Below are 20,795 nucleotides of genomic sequence, written 5' to 3'. Positions count from 1 at the left end.
TTTGCCTTTTTACTTACATTGCAGTGTCCATATAATCTGTAAAACTCCCTGCATAATTATAATAAAGCAATTTATATGCATTAAACAAGCGAAACACTATGGCGATAGCCGTACTGCTCCACTTGTGAAAGTAAAATTTGTTGGGCTCTTTTTGGCATCAAGACAGTTATTCTTATTGCCACATTGCCAGACAGGACACTGTTAAAAAAAATCATAGTTAAATTGTTTTTAAAGGAAAAAAAAAGGACTGATGACATATTTTCAAGTCCCTTTTTTCTTAGCAATCACTAGAATTCTGATGTGTATTAACTTAATGAGGCATCAATTGATTGCCTAAGGAAGAGCAGAGCCAGAATGGAGGACTTTCAATAAACTCTCACCAATTGTGCTCAAATTAGAAAAACGAAAAGAGTGGGGTTTACAGAAGGTGTCCATTTATATTTGAGGCATTAAGAATAACATTGGATAGCTATACTTATGTATATCTCACAGGGATGTACCATTAGCAACATTAGAGGTTTGCTATGCGTCATTGTTAAAAAGTAACACAAGCAGTAACACTAATTGACTGCACTGCATGTGGGTCGGTATCTGCCCATTTTTCACACTCAGGCTTGTGTTGCATGGACATAAAGAGTTGCAAGGACAGCCACTGTAACTTCGTTATAAAAGATAAACTTAATCCACTGGACCCTGATAGTTTGTTCCATAGATGCAGGCAAGTATTTGCTTGGTTTTTACTTAAGCAATCAACAATGGAGCATTTGACGGTAGCTTAATGCTACTGTAGGGCCAATTCAAAGTTTCATAAATTGCAATGGTTTTAATTAAAATATCAGTATTTAGAATATGGATGCCTATTACAACACTCTCTTACATTTCAGAGATAGATCAAATTAAATTATGGTTTCAAGAAATGAGAGGTTGTTATAGAAAACCTAAAAGGTCTGTATAGCTATTCATTATACAGTACAATAGATTTGGCAGAATTCATATTTCAATACAGACCAAATGAGAAATACAACATGGACATATAATTGGAAGTGAAGCTTTTGCCTTTACACAAAACATTCTCTTCTGTGAAATTCAAGTCTGCAAAAAGTTGGCATGCAAACTTTATAGAAGCTCTCGTTTGCTCCACTGCTTCTGTGTTTCCTTCACCCTCGCTTGTTTGCCTCCTCCCGGCAGGCCCACAGTTGTCACAAACAGTGTCAGCAAAGGTCCCTCAAACCACCCGAGCCATAAATAATCTCCAGATCTGAAATGCCAGCGTTTCTGCTGACATCTAGTCAATATAGGCAGATAATTAAGTTCTTCTAATTTATTCATCTCAAAATGATAATTGTTCACCTTGACATAACTCAGCTATGTGGGATCCATTTCTGCAGTGCTCTAATTGCATTTACCAAGTGGGCTGAGAAAAAGCTCATTTTCCAAACAAATAGGAAACGAAAAACAAGTAGAGAACTGCTTCTTTACAACTTTTTGAAGCTAACATGCATATATTGTGAGTTTCTTGCTTTTTTCACAAAACAATTTAATAATACTGCATGTTCTAACTTGAGTATGAATAGTTAACTTCATAAAAAAAAAAAAGTTCTGTATATCAGGTATATCAGAGTTTAGATCTTTATATCACACATGATTCCTGTAAAACCAATGGCCATCAGTTAAATCTACCTTTTGCATTGAAAAAATTAACAGTGTCACCTCTCCATTGTGGTATTTCTTTAACAAGGTAGTTTGTTGTGAACCAGACCTATAGATCCCTGCTGCTGACGGCAGAGATGTTCGAATCTAGCACTGGCCATATTGAGTACCTGCTCTAGTCCCCCGCACATTAAAGATGCTGTCTGTGGGGCATGAATATAAAAAAGGTGACCGTATTATTTCTTTTTACCACTTATCAAAAGAGAATGAATGTAGTCAGAGTTGACTGTCAGCGAGCAGAAGGGCTGATTGAAAGACAACTGCAAGTAGCCGTCTGTTAGGTTAACATTTCCTATCAGGTGAGCTTATAAACAAGTAAGGAGCACTAGCGTAGGCTGCTGTCTACTGGATTTAAAGGGTTGGACATATTACACATAAGTATGTTTAGCTGTTTACATAAAGTAAGCATAAAGATCAGCAGGACCTAGCTATTTTTTTTTTTAAACCTTTGCTTTACAGACGAATATCTTATTGGTTTTTGGATGCCATATTTTTGGGTTGGTAACCCAGCCAGCTGTGAAATTGTCAAAGCTCAGAACTGAAGGATGCAGTATTCAAGGCAGACTAACAGATTTCTCAGAACATTTATTGACAACAGAATTGAAGTAAGCGGCATCGGTGTCTAAGGCAGGAACCTCCGTGGGTGGAGACAGCAGGTCAGTAAACATGTATTTCTGGAAGTGAATGATCAAGAACGTGTGAGTCACTAACCAGGTATTATAGTTCATTACAGCTCTCTTTTCCGTGCCTTACTTTTTCAAACATTAGACTTGTGGTGACTATTTCATGGGCTTCATATGGCTGAAAGATGCACATAGAAAATGAGATGATATGGTAAAGCGCAAACGAAACAGTAGCATTGTAGTAGTAGTAAAACGCAAAGAAAAAGAGATTTTGTTTCTTTTGCATTTGAGCCTAACTCCCAACTCTTAAGAACTACAGCTGCATGCTTTCATAAAAAATAAATAAAATTACTCATTGTTACTGATATTCTATTCAAAATAAAATATTAAACATATCTCACTATGGTTGCAAATAATTATGTGCAGATACAACTTCCATAACGGTTCACTTGCTTTATAAACTTAACCATTTTGTTTGGGCCATATAGCTTTGCTCTGTTACACTCCTCTAACATCATCTATTTACCACAGCGCACAGATCGGACTGAAAGACACAAGAACAAGAAGCTAAAATAGCAGAATAGAATAGTATAGTAGAATCTCTATTTCACTGTGTATGTGAAAGTAAATAACAAAAAGCAAATAAATGATAAACAGTGTTTTACAGGTGTGCAAGCTGCGGACACAAATAATACTGTTGCGTTCTCTTTAAATAAGAGTTTGGCAGTCAGATTTTACAACACAACAGTGGGGTATTAGAGGGTTCAGTTATGGTCTCCAATTATTTATTTACAATACCCTATTACCCCCACCACACACACATACATATATATATCCAAGTAGCTTTAATTGCCTACTTGGCATTTGACTTTATGTTGGACATAAAACTATAAATAAATCAATGTGTTTTTTTGTGGAAAGAAAAGGAAAATAAAAAACAACGTCCATTGTAACACAGAGTAAATATTTTAACTAGCTTTGTTTTAAGCCGTTCCAATTTCTGAATGTATTTTGTGATTTTATTGTGAAGATTTGAATCAAGCTGTGTTTCATCAGCTGTTTTGCCATAAAATATGTGTCCTTCTGCGTGCTTCAGGCTCATATGAACATTTAATTCGTACATCAGCTAGTAGCAACTGAAGTTTGAAAAATAGGTAAGTTCCCCCTGCATGTAGAAAGGATGGAGCATCTTTGAAAATACTTGCATCACCATGTTGCAAAGTTCTTCATACTACATTGTACAGTTAATGACTGGAAAAACCTTGGTTTTCACTGCTCTGTGACTGAAGTCGATCATAATCTTGGCCTCTTTGAACGGCTAATAAAAAAACTTGCTTTTTAATTTTTGTAGTTACCAAATAAATGTTTCATTTCCAAATTATTAAGAACTGCCACAATGAAACCTGGAACTATTATAATAAAACATGTCAATGAAATTGAGGGAAAATTAAACATTTTTCCAAGGAAGAACAATATGCCCTTCACCATCTTTCTGCTTTCTGCTTTGGCAGATCATCAATACTCATCAATCCTTTATGATCTGATACAGTCTTTCCCCTTTTATGCTGTCCAGTTGATGCTTCTACACACAAGCTAATTATATGTGGTAAACATGGTGAAAAGGCTTGATTCGATCTAAAATATTGGTTTTCATAAAACCTACCATAACATTTTCATGCATGGCAGCAGATTACTAAAGTTTTTTCAGCAACAAAAACAAGAATATAATAAATATAGTACCTGTTAAAGGGAAAAAGGGAAAACTATACATCATAACACACCTGATATGCCTGGCTATTTTTCTGAAAGGTATCTGATTGTCACCACCCAGTCAGCATCTTTTCTTTGCCTACAGAGGTACAGTCAAAAGTAGACTGACTAAATAGCTTACTGCAATGTGCAATGAATATTTCAATGTTTGCTCTGTTGTCATCTGAGTGTCACCCTTCCTTCCTTTCTCATAAGGCAAATAAATGCTAAAAGATTCAGTGCAAAGAGCACAAATTGTAAATTGAAGTATTTTTAATAGAACACTACAGATAATGTGATATAGAATTTATTATACCATACACTGTAATTTGAATTTTTTGAGGGAAATCTGTGAAGATGGTTTCCATTCATTTGAGACACTTAGAAAACAGCTCATAATCCATGAATAATCCTTTAGTAGTAATGTTAGCCTAAGAAATAATTACTGTATGTAATGACATTTAAAAAAAATAACCAAAGAATATCTACTTGTTATTACAGAAATGTTTCTGCATATCATCTTATTGCTTTGCAATAAAAGCGTACTGTTCCTTTGATAGATTCCTAGTCACGGGAATTAAAGTGGATGTGCTATGGAGCATCTCCTAATGACATCCTATTTCCCACAACAGTCCTGACATTTTGGTTGCCTTATTTGTTTTGCACTCTTTGCCTTCTCTTTGAAGGTCACTCCTAAATTACTTTAAAGCATGCAAATCACTATGTCCACAATCCACCTTTAGTACTTGATGAGTTGAATGAAGGGAAAGAGACAGCCAAACAGTGCCAAAGGTTAAAATAGGAATAATCTTTTTAATGTAGTTCTCTTTTTTTAAGAAAATCAAGTTGTACGTTGTGTCTAAAGGTTTAGTTTACAGCTTTGGGTAGTGGCAGTGATATCATAAACAATGAGGCTTAATAGGTATTAGAAGATATTTGAATGGACAAAAAAAAAAAAAAAAAAATATATATATATATATATATATATATATATGTATGTGTGTGTGTGTGTGTATTATACAGCACCTCTTTGAAGCTTTTGATTAAATAACCATAAAGTCTTACATTCCCGCCTCAAGGCTCCCTTCCTACAGGAGGAAGGTCATGATGCAGAACAGTCTCTAGAAGGTGTCAGAGTACATAGCAAGTATTTACATGGCTTATTAAAAGTTGCATAAGTACACAGTTTACTTTCCCTTTTTCTGGAGAATGCAAAGAATACCAGTAGTAGTGTAGTGGTCTGTTAAATGACTATATACAGAAAGTGTATTGGTGGAGCATGGGGAGAGTCAGGTTGATTAAAACGAGCAGCGCTCCCACCACAGATTGCTCTAAGCGAAGCTGTCAGCATTGGCAAAGATTCCTGGATAGGTGTCGAAGTGTTATCCCGAAAACTGAGCAAAAGTCTAGTAGCCTCCAATTTAAGCCTATTTTGTGGCTGTAATATTACAGAAAAACTAAAGCAAGATGGCCTTCTACCTCCCAAAGACCTTTTTTTTTTTATTTGACCTTCATTTCAAGTTTCCATAGACAGGAAAACCAAGGAGAGAGAATGGATGGTGAAACACAGACACCGGGTCAGGATCCAAACCTGGGATGGGTACATCGTAGAATGAAGCCTTCAACATTAGCTTGGCATCTATCCTAAGTGCCATCACACCGATCCCTTATAAATTGATGAAAATCTCTACATTTTTAAAACTAAAGTAAATTTCTGCTTTTAATGTTAAAAAGAGAACCTACCATTTTTACAATAAATTAGAACAAAACCGATTTTTTATTTTGTAAAACTCGCATCATGTATACATCATATAAGTTTTGTTATAGAGATTGAAATTAAAAACAATCTTTTTACATTATTTGAAAAACTATACATCTAACTCTGCCAGCGCTCTGAATAATTTGAGGCTTAACTTGACATACATTTGTACAATAATCTCTGCAGAGTCAGAGAGTCATGTTTTTATTAATTTATTAAGACCTACAAACACCCACTGAAATTGTTTTTTCAGCAATGAAATCTTTCTCCCTGTCCTTGCACATATGTCTCAGGAGCATATGAGTTCTTCCTCTTTAAACTAACAGCCTGGGTGAGCGCTGACCCTGTTGGATGTAAAGAGCCTGTCATTGTTTCACACATTCTCCACATCTATCCTTTTAGTAATATACTTCCTCCTGCCAGCGTGTATTTGAATATTTCATTCAAGACAGATGGAATCCTAATCTTAGCTCCAAGCTGTGGCGTTTTGTCACAGATCCATTTTCCAATCAAGCCGTCTACATCTACTCTGCCATTTTTCCTCACTCTCTGCTCTGTTTTGTCCTCCCTCTGGCTTTGCCAGCCATCACTCACTGAATAGACTTTCTTCTTTTGAGCCTCTTTTCTCCCGCTGACTTACTTTACTGAGGTGCTTTAGATTGAAACGCCTGAATATTTAATTTATTTAATTTTCACCATCATATATTATGTTAGGACTAATAAGCATGAACTAATTTGATGTCTTGACATAAGATTAACATAATGGAGTGTGAAGGGAAAATCTAGGGATGACTGATGTTGGAAAAGTAACACTTTGTTATTAAAACAGACTTCTACAGAAATGCCTAGGCCTTACTTCTTTCTTAAAGTCGAATACAAACAAGAAAAAAAGCTAGAATACCTACTAAAAGCGATATTTATTAATCATGAATGGGCTGCAGATAGAAAATGTATTTCTTTACAACAGGAATTTCAGCCTTGATAAGAAATAGTTCAGATTGCTTCCTGATGTATATTAAATCTATCATAATAATACATGTTTTACATAGCTGTGAAATTAGAAGGGCGCAAAGAATGGCATCATAGAATAAAACCCCATGAGATATTGCATTGGGCTTTCAAAACTTGGTTTTCACATTAAACATACTCAGAATGGAGACAATGATGGTGTTCAGAGAAAAACGAGTACATTTCATGTCTTAATCATCCAAGTATTTTATATTTCTGATTTCTATATTCTTGCAAAAATTCTATCAAAGTTACGTAGGGCATGTCTGAACTCTGCTGCATCTGCCAAACAGCTTTATATGATGAACCCTTTTTTGTCAAGGAAATTCTTTTTCTTCCTCCTCCTTAGTAATTTCATGTCTGTTTGATGGTACTTTTTCTCTTTGACATTCAAATTCACGTTGTGTTTTTATCGATGACAGACGTCTCTTCCCAAACATTCTCAGCGACTAAAAAAGCCGACCCAGGACATGCTAAGTTATTTTGAATGCTTGTCTACACCAGGTGAGTTTATCTTATCCCACAAACAAACAGATAAAATGGTTGCTACTTTTCTTTTCTTTTGTTTTTCTAACAATAGGGAGAGGAACTGTTGCCCAAATAGAAAATAAGCTATTCTAAACATAAGCCGGTTTCACACATAGATCCCACTACTTTATCAGGGGTCCGTTTCACGAAGCAGGTTTTCAGATTACACATACCGGTACATGAATTGTTTAATTCCGTGGGAAGAAAAGGATCTACCTTAGGGTTAGGATTCCCCTGTGGTAACAACCTACTGGGTCTACTGGCACAATCTGAAGCGATTCTATGAGATTGATAACTACTATAACAACCATTTATTGGGATGATAACATCCAAAGCGCCTACAAAGAGCCACTTAATATTTACTGTGTAAAAGAAGACACAATCAAACTGAAGACGCCATCAGCAGATGTTACCTCCTGTAAATAGATACATTGATCCAATAGCTTTCAAGAAATAAACCTGTAAGGTTATGATAGTCATAGTCACTGATATGGATTAGTTTTACTGAACATGTATTGTGTCTGAAAAAAAACATTTTCCCTTGTCAAAATGACCATTTCAAACAAAATGAAACTCGTTACATCTTGAATAAATATTCTGAATGTCTAGAAATTCATTCCAGATCTCCATATTCCTATTGTGCCAACTTTTGTATTATTTTGACAAATAAAGAAATGTATTTCAGATTTCATAAATACCTGAGTCAAGCTGATCAATGTCAAAATGGCCACTGATGTGTAAACATTTTTTGGTATATAAAACTTAATTCTTACTAGTATAATTATGTTTTTTTTTTTACTTTCTGAAATTCAGCTTCTGCTGCAAAATGTCATTTAGAAAGTATATCATTATAGTTCTACCTAGGAATGTGATTTGATCAGGAAGAATCTTATTTTATTGATCGACAATGGGACAACAGAGAAGTAAGTGATTTTAATAAATGTTAAAATGGCCTGCTATAGCCAACTTCGTATAATCTTAGGCACAAACTTACGCATTAACTCGAGCAACAATCTTCTCCTTTGCCATCTTCCTCTCCATTGCAGCTGTAGTGCTGTTTTTCGTCTTTAAAACACTTTCTACATTTTTTTTCATTTCTGTATTAAAATCACTAGTTGCAGTGGGTTAGTAACCCCCTCATTTGTGATCATCCACTTCCAGAAAGAGATGGTCACTAACCTGCTGTCTCAACCTGCAGAGGTTCCTGACTTAGATGTCAACGCCACTCACAGCTTTCAATAAACATTTTGAGAAATCTGTCTGCTTTGAATACTCATTCCTTCTGTTCTGGGCTTGCTGTAAAATATATATTTTTGACATTATTATACATTTTGTATTGTAATCTTATATTACATTAACAGGAAAAAAGCAGTAAATTTTAAATTAAGTTTTTGCAACAACCTGGCTGTGGAAATCTGGCCTTTTAAATAACCACTACAAATACTTGAGAGGTGTGATTTCTTCTTCTCTATTCATACCAACATTTTGTAAAAACAATTTATGGGCATGTTATACGCTGTTGAAAAAAAGTTGATGTGTTTATAATAAACAAGTGTTATGAGGGTGTAATAGGAATAAAAGAAAGAAAGAAGTCCTCGGCCTAAAGAAAATGCAGTTTGTGTGGTTGCAGCATAGCAAAGTTGGAAACCACTTTATTATGGCACATACAGTAGAAGGCTTTTAAATGTCTATAATTAGCACACTTTGATGTAACAAAAGCCATACTTATTGTCTTTTATAAATGTTACACAGCAGAAAATGTAGTAAAAGCTCTTTAACTGGCACTCTAGATGTGACTATAACCATGCTTATTCCCCGTTTCAACTGCAAAACCAAACATGCAGAACATCTACACAATGACAAATAATTTGAGGAAACTATTTATAGTGATCGATTTACTCAAAAGACCTGCCATTCCCATCACTACAATAATTGATAAAAACAAACCTTAGCTAGGTTTTACAGTAAAAGCAGGGAAGTATGGGTCATATGCAATCCATTTTATAATTGCCAGGTCGTTCTCTTGTGCATTTTCTTTAACAGTAGTTTTTCACACCCTAAGGGATGTTTTCATCCACAGGTTTTCTATATTAATTATAAAACTTTGTAGATTTGCATCGGCTTCTGTACAATTACCTGTACAGGAATGGGTGTCGCTTTTGTTTCAATGTTTTTTCATCGAGCGCTATATGTTGGGTCGCACCAGTATACTAGAGTTCTTGCTTGTGCAGCTAAATAATAATCTCTTAGGGAAGGTAACCCCCAACCTCCCATTTTTTTTTCAAGTTGTAAGACCTTATATCCAATTCTAGGTCTTTTGCCTTACCAAATATGTCTTGATAAAAGCTTGTTGTATTTATTAAAAACTTTTTACTTCAATTGTCAAACTTTGGAATAAATATAGTAGTCTGGGCATTATATTCAACTTAATCGTGTCAATTCTTGAACTAAATTTTAGATAAGGAGTGAGATTCCATTTTGTGATATCCTCTTTAATTATTTTTTCCCATGGGAAAATAATTATATTCGAATAGCTTTCTAAGGTGCTTTCATATAGTAATGCCTAGATATTTAAAATGGTCAGTGTGCTAAGCTAAGGCGTACCTGTTTTGAATTTCCTGGGGTGGAGTATAATTATAAGACAGCAACTGGGTTTTGTTAATATTAATTATATACCCTGATAATTGAGCTAATTGTTCAAATAATGGCAGGAAAACTGGGAGAGAGTGTCACAGTCTTTGTTCTATTAAGCTTTCTTTGAGTTTTCAGTTTAATGTTGATTTATGTTTTGTTTTTTTTTGTTTTCTAGTTTTATTGGTTTAACTCCTATTTTGTTGTTTTTTCTGCATGTATTTGCGTTCTTAGATTTTTCCTTGTTATCCTCTCTTACTCTCTTGTGTTGGTCCCCTTTTCCCTAGCTCCTTTCTAGAAGCCTCTGTCCACACCTGCTCCCAATCAGCTCGTTAGTCCTGTCTTTGTTCAGTCAGTCATAAATACTCTCCTTGTGCAGTTCCTCAGTGCTGGTTCCTTGTCTTTCCCTGGCTTCTAGTGCATGTCTTCCCTGATGTTTCCATGGTACTGGTTTGTCTTGCATTTTTAAGATGGATCTTTTGATTCCTGCCTCTGTTACCTGTGAACACTCCATTAAAACTACCTCACTAACTTACCTCTGCCTCCCTGCCTCTGCATTTGGGTGCTCAAAACCTCAACCAAACCCTGACAGAGAGTGGGTCAGTTGTTCCACATAAATTGATATATCGTCTGCATAACAAACCAGTTCATGTTCTATCCCTTTTATAATAATTCCTTTAATATCCTTATTTTTCGTATCGATTGGGTTAGTGGTTCTAAATATAATGTATAATGCAAAAAGTAACGGTGACCACGTAGACCCTTGTCTAGACCCCCTGTCTAAATTAATCCTGTCTGATAAATGTCCATTAACTTTAATTCGCTGTAGGATTATTATATAATGCCTGTATTGTTTTTATTATTGTATTATGTAGTCCATATTTATGTGAAACTCAGTATCACTGATAACCATGGCTTTCATTTGAATTTTTTTATGTGATCTATAATATGTGTTGTCCTTGTTATGTTATACTGTGTTTGATGCTGTCGTATGAACCCAGTTTGATCATTATGTACAGAGGTGTCAAGTACAAATACTGTGTTACTGTACTTAAGTACACTTTTTAGGTATCCAGTATGTTACTCCATTACTTATTTTTATTCCTACTTCTGACTTCTACTATTCATTTTCACACAAGTATCTGTACTTTCCTTACATTCCTATTCCTTACATTTTTAAAACAAACTTTATTCGTTACTCTTGGCTTCGGTTTAATGTTTATAAACATTTATTTCATGTCATGTGCGCCATCCATTGCAGATCATTGGTGCCATCAACATCTAATGAAAACTAGTGTAATATGATGAGTCAGATAACGCAAACATTCATTGGGTTAGCTATTCGTCAAATTTATGCTGACGCCAAAGGAAATCATCAGAAGCAAGCAGTTGTTCTTCAAACTGCAAACACGAATGGTCTATGACATGCCACAATGTCGGATTCAGGAAAAGATGTTTAAAATGTCTGAAAGGTCGGACACAGGTGAGAGCGTATCAGGAGATGGAGACCAAAAAGATCTCCCTCATCCTTGGCCCTATCTCAAAGAATTTTTCAAAATAGTCAAAAAAATGAGCTTTCAGTTCATATAGTGGCATCTGGCTGTTTTTTTTAAACGTTACTTTATACTTTTATGCTTTTAGTTGTTTTTCGAGCACTTACTTTTTCACTTTTACTTTAGTAAAGAGGTCAAGTTGATACTTAAACTTTTACCAGAGTGTTTTTGAACTACAGTATCTATATTTCTACCTAAGTAACAAATGTGTGTACTTTTGACACCACTGATTATGTATTAGGGAAGGGAGAAATTCTTCCAGTCGTCTGGCCATTATAGAAGTAAAAAGTTGATAGTCAATATTTAAAACAGATATTCGTCAGTAAGATCCGCAAACCAGTTTTCCTTTTTTATAAATGTTTTATGTTTCTTTTAGCTTGATATCTGCTCAGAAAGCTTTCCTTTACTCTGTAATCTCATATTGGTCATATAAACCTTCTGCTGCAGACTAAACAGTCTTTACTCGTTACTACCTCAGACGCAAAGCTTACTTTAATAATCATAGGGAAAGTATGCTATACCATACAAAACATTAACAACCCATTCAAAATCTTTACTTGTGGCCTGGAAAAATAGCATTAATAGTATGTGACAGCATTATCAACATTAACCGTGGTAAATTAAGCAGAGTTGAACTTTTTGGCTGATATTCCTCATGTGACCGGAATATTAAAAAAGTATTTTTTTTCCTCCACATTTTGTTTGAAAATCAAACTTTTCCCATCAATCCTCATCAGCTGCTCACCCATAAAAGATAAAGGTTTGTTTACCTAACTTTAATGGTTCATCTCCCTGATGAGTGTTTCTGCCTCGCTACAATTAATGATCACTGCTAAATTGGCTGAGCAGAGCAGCAACCTAACAGTTATAGGTTGCATTTGTTGATATAACAATCAATCTTTCTGATGGAGTAGTTGTTTTGATGTGAGTTTTTTCACTTGTTAAATATCATCATAATGACTAATCTTTCAAATGAAAAATACTTTGGTAACAATCTACGTAGATAATTTCCAAGTAATTTGTCGACCAAAGTTTGCTGGCTGATTGTAAATACGCAATATAACTGAGTCCATGTTGAGCATCTCAAATTGGTTTAATGTTCCTCTGGGTTGTCAGTTTCCATTAATTGCCGCCTCTCTGCTGGTTTAAGAAGTTGCGACTAGACCACCACCCGACTGTCACTCCTCTTTCATTATTTACTCATTCAAATAAGAGAAAAATGTTCATGTCAACATTAGTGACTCCAAGAGAGAGATGGAAGAAAGACTAAACTAATTAAAGTGCCTGACTCACCAAACTATTAGAGGGAATATGGAGCGGATATTACATTGTACTGCCCCCGCCCCCCACAACTACTTTAACACCCTCCCTTCTTTTTAGAACTGCTGTAACAAAAATGTTTTGTGCAGATATGAGCAGACAATATATTTCTCTCATTTAAAGGAACCTGTGTAATGGACATACCAAAGTGGCTGTTAGGTACTCCTGCAGAGGCAGTAATTGATAATAGCCTCCGAAACAACATAGCAAAATGTATCCAACATCAAACTTATCATAACAGATTTTTCTTTAATTATAATTGCATAAGAATAAATGTTCTCATCACACCACAGAAGTTTAATGTCAGGGTTAGAACAAAAATATCACCAGAAAATTGCTACATGAATAAAGGTTTGAGGCTTTTATACCCAGACTCAAACACTTTCCACATTGAAATCAAATCCTTATATTTAGGAACCTCTTACTCTTTTCTTTAATTGCAGGCTTTTAATAAATTAATCTTGAAATTGAGAAATCTTGCTGTAAATACTTTAACACACACCAAGAAAGTACGCACAGCTATTGAGATGATTACTAATTAGAGGATGACATTGTACTGCAAGGCCTATATATGTTTAAAGATCAGTGTGGAGGTGATATAGAATAGGTTTCCTTTGTTGTAGCCCTGCCTGTCAATCAAACAGCACCTGGGGAAATGTTGTACTTTCATTAAGCCTTAATTAATAATAGTATTATTCCCTCCCAAGCGTACAAAGATTTCTGGGTTTCCATTGTGAACAGCCATCTCATTATGGGACCAGAATAGATGGGTCGATATCTGAAACAACCTTTTTTTTAAGAATTCTGCTAACAGTAACCGTGTGGTAAAATGTGAACTGCTGTGCACTGTCTTCTTAGAAAATGTAACGCAATTGGTTGCATTTGAGCAGGCAAAATTATAGATTGAACTACATCAATAATAAAAAAAAAAAAACAATGATGTGAAAAACTGTATATTAGTTGAAACATATTCTCTGTACCATTAACTTTTAGAAAGTAGGCAAATTGCATGTAGAGATAAAAGATGGACAATTATGTGTATCTGAATTATTAATTTCCACACACCTTTCACTCACCTAAAGATAACACCACTGTAAAAATGTGGTTGTATGATTTTTTCCAGTTGAGCATCCTGGAGGCTGCTGCTGGACTGACTAATCTGTGTGATTGCACACAGGTGCATCTCATTTACTAATCACCTGAGCAGTTTAAGAGGAGCGCTTCGCCAGTCTATACTAATTTCTAATATTAGCATTCTGATAGAAAAACTTCACTTCTTTTTATAGTTTAAGTAAACCAAAAATGAGGGAGTTGTTTACTTACCTGTTTTTGTTGACAATTATTTTCTGTGTGTGTAATAAAACATTTTTAAAGATTTACAACACAAACTGAATAATAAAGTCATTGATATTGTATTGGTCAGTACGCAAAGCTGACTTACTGATATTTATTCGGAAATTAAAAAGTTGTATGGTTACTTTTCTGTCTTTCGGTGTTCTGTCCCTACTAACTCTGTTGTCTGTATGGTACCACAATGTACACCAAGAACCAGTTCATATTGAGATCAGTCGTTCACTGGTTATCTACAAGCTACATTCTGTAAGAACTACTTTCTATCTCTTCCTACTTGATTGACAAATACCATCACCTGGATTCCTCCATTAAAGTGGGCAACCTTATTCAAGTCTTTAGGTTTACTTCCTTGTTTTCCACCTTGGTTCTGAGTTCAAGCCCCACTCCCACTGACTGCCACTTTGGAAAATTTTAATTTATTTCAAGATATTTTGCTATTTCATTATTGTGAAATATTGTGAAATGAATTTCACAGATTTTATTGTTAATACGGTATTAATGAGGTAGTGGCCATGGTCTGCTCTAATAAAAAATGCAGTTCCAGTTGAATTTGCCTCTTGGTTGGAAACAGTTGGATTGTTCATATGTGTTGTGTATTTGTTTGTTATTGTATTTGGTGCCAAAAAAATGCAGTTCGTTGAGAAACAATTTGGTGGTCAAAGCTTAAGTAAATTGTGATGATTTCAATAGTTGTTAGAGTCCACTGGGAATGCACTGTATAATAGATTTGTATTCCTTATATCTTTTTGGAAACTGATATTTCATGAAAAAGTTGTCGTAGCTAATTATAGTACCATGATTGTCTATTAACTTAGAGATGGTTGTGATACCTTTATTCAACAATGGTGGCTCATAAATAGATTTTTTACATTGTGTAATATATCTGTTGTTCAATTATGCATGTGTTTGATGAAAAGTTATGAGTATGTCAGAGTTTGTCAGAGTTGCAGAAGGTTGTGACTCACTGGTTTTGTTTAAGCATGACGTAGGTGAACACATCACTTAAGTGTACAGGCTATTTATGACCGCCATCTACCAGGTTGAGATGTAATTTTACAACAAGAGGTGTCCCATTTCTTAGGGAGAAAATTTTCTCTTGTACTTCCCTCATGGAATGTACTTCACTGTGGAGGGAACTCACTGGAATGTTCTCAGAACCAAGTGAGAGAAATGGACTGGGCCTTTTTCTGAGCCTAACAGCTAATACAGACAATGGTTCACTGTTTTTCAGGCAGTGTATAAAGGAGTGCTTTGCGTAACCAAAAATGTTACCCAGGTGAGTGTACCTATAATTAATATAGTTTTACATATTTAGTCATCCAAGAAATTATCCATCCATCCATCCATCCATCCATCCATCCATCCATCCATCCATCCATCCATCCATCCATCCATCCATCCATGGATGGCTTCCTTATGCAATATGTGGATAAATTAATTTTAAAAATGAATACATTTAAATGTATACTTATAATTCTGATTAAACAAAAAGGTGATTTAAGTTTAAATTAAACATGTGTGGTTTAACCAAAATACATACGGCTACATTTCCATTAAGACAAGAAAGAAGTAAAGTAAGCATTATCATATACTGCAGAGTGGACAGGCTCATCCAAGGAGCACACAAACACACAATGCTTTTCTGCATGGACAGCTTAACAGCTCTGTGAACTCTGCCTTCACTCTTCCGTGATTAAAGATTTATTTTATGCTCTCTGTTGTCTGACTCAAGTTATTGGATTCAGTATTTTCCCACCAATAGCATTCATAACTTCCCATCATAGCGGCCATGAATGACACTTGGGTGCATGTGAAACCCTTTTAAATCAACTTTTATTACATAACAGTTTATTAGAATACTGTAAACCTCCTCCTGGCAGAGGCCTAGACAAGATTTCAGTCATCGGGACTCTCAATAATACTGACATATTCAGCCTCACCTGTCAGCTAGCTCACCACCACCTCGCACAATTTTCTACAACAGCAACAATAAAAAAAAGTATAACAAATATGCAGAACTAAACTTGCTAGGTAAATGTATGGAAAGCTTCTGCAGAGTGAGAAACATCACTGTGGGATTGAAAAAAAAAACACACAAGTTAATCAAGGTTTGCTTGTTTGCCCTCTAGCACCGTCACGGCTGCCTCCAAGATTTAAATATAACACAAAGCCTAATATTTGCAGGTGGAGCAAAATGTTTAGCGGTTCTGTCAAGGGAGTTTGTATTTTTTCAACATTCTGAAAGGAGAGACCTGAGGTGATAAGTTCTTAAAAGATAGAGAGAAAAACAACTAAGCTGCAAGTGAATGGGAGAAATTTATACGAAAAGCACAAGATGTGCATACATAGCTGTCAGCAAAAAAAGTAATAATGATAAATGTTGTCTGCAACAGAATTGAGTCAGAATCAAGCAAACGCACTACCTAACTCATATGACACAAAGAAAAGGTAAGTAGTTGCTTTAGTTTGTTTCTGAAAAGCTTTCTGGAATCTTTTGTATGAAGCTTAAATGGAAACCAGATTTTAAAAGGTGTAGATTGGTTTATTGGAGGAAAACAGTAAGTAATCAGAATGCATTGCATCTGAATGAAATTTATATGAAGATGTTTTGAGGATAATGTGAGTGAAGGCAAACCTGACAAAGGCATAGTTTTCTCAAAATGATTTTTATTTTAATTGAGATGGTATAGGAAGGTTTTCTGTAACCATTGTTGATTTTCAAGAAGGTCATCTTAAAGTGTCACTGAAACAGGGCTTTCACCTTAAAACACTTAGCTATTTTTACATGGCCATCAAAATCAAAATAAGCAACACATTTGGACTAAAAGTATGTAATGTAAACATACCAGTCAGGATATTTGGATCCGATTCAGGAGAGCTAATAAGAAAATTGTGATACGACTGAGAAAGGGTGTTTTATCTACTGAGAATCCAAGCTGCTGGCTTGTGAAAAGCTTGAGGATCAAATTATTCTGAATGAGCCTTGAATCTGAATGAACTTGTGAACCCTGTGTTAATGAGAAATATTTGCACTTTTAATCGCTGGAAATGTTGTTAGCACCCCTCGTTTAATTACAGAAATACCCAAATGTTTACTGAAATAACTTGAATGTATGACACAAGTAATAATAAATACAAATTACATTAAAATAAAAAAAATTAAAGTCAGACTTTGTCTTTCAACCATACTTCAACAAAATGATTTAAAAGAATTAACCAGTTAATCAGGTCTGGATAAAATCATGATACCTTTAGCTTAATATTCCACAACCTTGGATGCAATCAATGCAATCAAACGATTCCTGTAACTAACAATGAGACTTTAGCTCCTCTCAGCAGGTATTTTGGAACACTCCTTATAATCAAACTGCTCAGTTGTCTCAGGTTTGGGTGGCTTTTCCAGATAGCATGTTTCAGCTCCTTCTAAAGCCTGGTTTATGCTCAGAAACCAGGTCTGCTCTGTGTGTGTCGCAGTTAATGCAGATATGCCCCCCCCCCCCCTTTCGCAGACACCCTGATGCACCTCCCCAAAATTGTTGGTGTCCTCAGACAGTGCCGCAGATGGCGTCGCAGGGAGGAGATAAAGGGGGCATCTGATTGGTCACTTCTACATCCGCTCTACACTATGCTTATTTACTGTTTGGTACCTTAATAATTGGTTTGGTTTGTATGACCGCAATGTTGGTTTTAACCTTAACCCAAAACATGCAGCGCCACGGCCAGTCTTTTAGGAACACTCAATGGTAAACTCTTTGTTGTCCGGCGTTGGATGAGGGGTTGTCGGGGAACAAGCACTTCAAATCGACACACGGACACCCTGAAATACTTGATATACATTTCCTCGTATTCTCTCATCGGTAGCACAAGAAACACGCCACCCACCACACCCACAATCCTAGCTAATTCGTGATTGTCCCTTTTGCATTGTGGCTGGGAATTACATAGCGAAGACCACGCATCAAAATTGGGCATAAATCAAAAATACCTGCATCATACCTGCGACAAGCTAACTGACACACTGCTGCGGGAGTATACACAGCCCTTAAGGATGCTATGTAGGACTTAGGTCAGGGCTCATAGAGAGCCACTTCAGAATAGTCTATCTAGAATTATCTTTACGGCTACGAAAAAGCTTTAAAGCACTGCTGTGTTTGAAGCAGGCACTTACCAACATTTCCAGTAACACTTGCTGCCTGTTAGAAACTAAATTAGCAGAAAGATCAATAAACCATTACCACTTTAAAGCAACAGTATGATTTATTAATGAAAAAAAAAACAATTTTATGACTTTGAGATAAAGTGTTACCCACAGGATGTGAAATTGTTCTTCTTTCTACCATCAACCTTTAAGTTCTTTACTGCTTGAGAGGGGTATTTTTGTTCCTATATTGCCTTAGGAAAGTACTATGAACAGATTTTAATACTCACATTAAGTAGTAAGGCTCTATATTAATACAAGGTTCAGATTATGATCAAAGTGTGATCATGAAACAACCACTGCCCAGACATGCTCTGTAACAGACTATAGACTTTAATCCTTGAGAGCTCTAACAGAGGGAAATCTCATCTGTATTACAATGATGTTTCTAGTTTCAGCACAAATACCACAGTTCGCTGTCATGTTACATCAAGTTGTGCGAGACAATGCAATCGAACAACATGTAACAGTATCTCCCAGGTCAAAATAGGAGCCGGCCTTCCATGTTGACACTTTACAAGGTGCCATATCCATGTCCTGGAGTCTGTTTGCGAGAGTTTGGAAGAGGGAAAGAAACAAAAATGTTTATAAGAAGAATGTTGTCGTTAAAAGAAAAAAGGAAAGAATAAACTCATAGAAATATGAAGTCCCCATAAAAGATTTTCTTTCTAGAAATATAAGGACAAAATAAATGAATCAGTTGAGCATACTAATGAGAGAACAGTTCTTTATTACGATTCTGATTTAAAAGGTGTTTTAAATTTTTTTTTTTTTTTTTTTTTTATGTCTGCAAAAAATTCACACTTCTTTAACCATGTCTCATGGTTGTTCTTATACCAAGCACAGCTGACTGAGGATACAGCCAGTAGTGTAGTGGTCCCTGGAGAAGTGGGTATACTTGCCCTCTTTTTTAATGCAGTCCAGAAACAATGACATATAAGACTATTTTGTGTAGCATTTACTCAATGTCATCTTATTTCTGCTATTTGATCTCAAGTAGGAAGGATTATGAAATAACTCAACGCTGGCCCATAGACTAGTGAAAGACAATTGTGGATATTCTTGAGTCCATCCACATGGATGACACCTATTCTCTCACTTAACAAGTCAGTAGTTCCTTTTGTAAACTGTCTCTTTGAACAGCTGATTGGCAACAGTTACTGTGGGCTACTTAAAATGAACATAAATTAAACAGGAGCAGTTTGTTGGTATTACTGGTCACACATGCAGCCTGCATGAATATAAACTACAGATGAGGCAAACATGGTGTTTCATTTATTTAGCATTTATTTAAATAAAACAATTTAGATGTGATTTTAAGATTTAGATGTGATTTTAAGTTCCTTGTTTATATTTCAGCTTAGATTGAAAAATAAAAATCAAACCCATCAAAACCAATTGGATAAACTTAAAATTTGATAAACTCTTAAAATTGAATTAAAGAAATAAATATTATAGTGTAATAGAAAAGCTGTAAAAGGGTAGCATCGCTAACATTCGCTGAACTACTGGCTAATGTTAACTCATGAGGGCCTTTTATAATTGGGAAATTAAAGTGTTGTTTGACTAGCTCAGTCAATATTAACGATTCTTTGCTAATCTAAAAGGCAAATCATTTGAAATAAACTTGTAAATGTTATTTAATATGTGAGTAATATTAACCTCAGCATGAACCACCCTTCTCTGCCTGGCTCACTGGTCGTCATGCCTACAGTTAACCAATGTAATCACTAAAGGCAGTGAGTACTAGCCATTTAGAAGCAGAGTAGCGCAGGTGATGCCTTCACCAGCCTAGGAAAAAGTGGGAAATTTGGCTCGGAGATTCTGCTTAATTGTGCGGATCATGGTGGATTTAGAAGTGGGTATACGCAATGCCGATTGAAAAATAACTGGGTATACGCCGTATACCCGCATAAAGCCTGGACTACACGTCTGGATACAACATTGCCTTTTTAGAGGCCCATTTAAAGTAAATAGTTAAGATTTATTCAAGGACATGCCTGTGTTATTTACAGAGGTATGAGGAAATGGAGTACAAATACTTTGTTACTGTACTTAGGTACAATTTTTAGGTATCAATACTTTACTCCATTAACCTTTTTTCTTCCTACTTCTGACTTCTACTCATTATATTTTCACACAAGTATCTGTACTTTCTAGGGGTGGAACGGTTCACAAAATCCACGGTTCGGTTCGGTTCACGGTTTCGTGGTAACGGTGTTCGGTTCGGTATATGTTTATTGTTACATCGAAAAATAAAAAAATTAATAAAAATTCTAAAAATTAATGACATTTTTTTTAATGAAATTAATGAAAAAAATCCCCAAAAATTAATGAATTGTAATTATTTTTAATGATTTGCG

Source organism: Cyprinodon variegatus, unplaced genomic scaffold (assembly GCF_000732505.1).
Source record: "Cyprinodon variegatus isolate N-32 unplaced genomic scaffold, C_variegatus-1.0 Scaffold179, whole genome shotgun sequence".
NCBI lineage: Eukaryota > Metazoa > Chordata > Actinopteri > Cyprinodontiformes > Cyprinodontidae > Cyprinodon > Cyprinodon variegatus.
The sequence above is the reverse complement of the archived record's forward strand: the minus strand, read 5'-3'. Positions refer to the sequence as shown.